The sequence below is a fragment of the Helobdella robusta genome (genome assembly GCF_000326865.2).
Source record: "Helobdella robusta unplaced genomic scaffold HELROscaffold_121, whole genome shotgun sequence".
Lineage (NCBI taxonomy): Eukaryota > Metazoa > Annelida > Clitellata > Rhynchobdellida > Glossiphoniidae > Helobdella > Helobdella robusta.
The window spans coordinates 266,223-267,248 of NW_008703670.1; positions in this window are offsets into that span (position 1 = coordinate 266,223).

A 1,026-nucleotide genomic window follows, 5' to 3' on the forward strand; every position below is an offset into this window, starting at 1 on the left:
AAAACCGTATGAAAAATTCTTACAGAGCAGTTTGAACTTAATAAACGGCAACACTAGCAACAATAAACAACAACAATAAATATCAATAACAACCCAACAACACCCAACAACAATAACACACAACAATAACACACAACAAAAACACAACAACAACAATAAACAGCAACGACAACACAACAATACACAACAGCTACAACAACCACACACAACAACAAAATTAAACAACAATAACACACAACAGCAACAACAACGACACACAACAATAACAACACAACAACAACAACCACACACAACAACAACCACACACAACAACAACCACACACAACAACACAGACAACAACGCACCTTTACGGTAACACGAACAATAAGAGCATGTATAAAAATACGACGGAGAGCATGTATAAAAATATTGAAAACAATAAAAATGGGATCAACAAACAACAACAACAACAAACATACAAACATCATCTGCGTCAACAAAAAAATACAACAGCAACAACAAAAACAACTACAACAACATTAATAATAATAATAATAATAATTATAATTATAATAATAACTTGCACAACAGCAACAACAACAAAACCAACAACGACAACAACTACAACAACATTAATAATAATAGCGATAACAATAACAATAATAATAATAATAGTAATAGTGGTACTTGCACAATGACAACAACAACAATAATTACACAACGAAAACCATCACTGCACTCCGCAAAAGCATATTTCACAGCGATCATAAATAATCCCCAACTTCATCTATTATAAACAATGAATCTGTCAATTAAACTTTAGAACAATTATGTATGTGCGTGTGTTTGTACGTTTGTTTGTTCGTTTGTGAGTGCTTGTGTGTGATGTGTGTGCGTTTACGTGTGGTGTGTGTGTATTTGTTTGCGTGTGTGTTTGTGTGTGTGTGTTTGTGTGTGTGTGTTTGTGATTGCAATAAACTTAAGTTATAATAATTGTGATGTTAATTTAGACAATAGTCTATCCCACGACTCCACGGTTGTTGTTG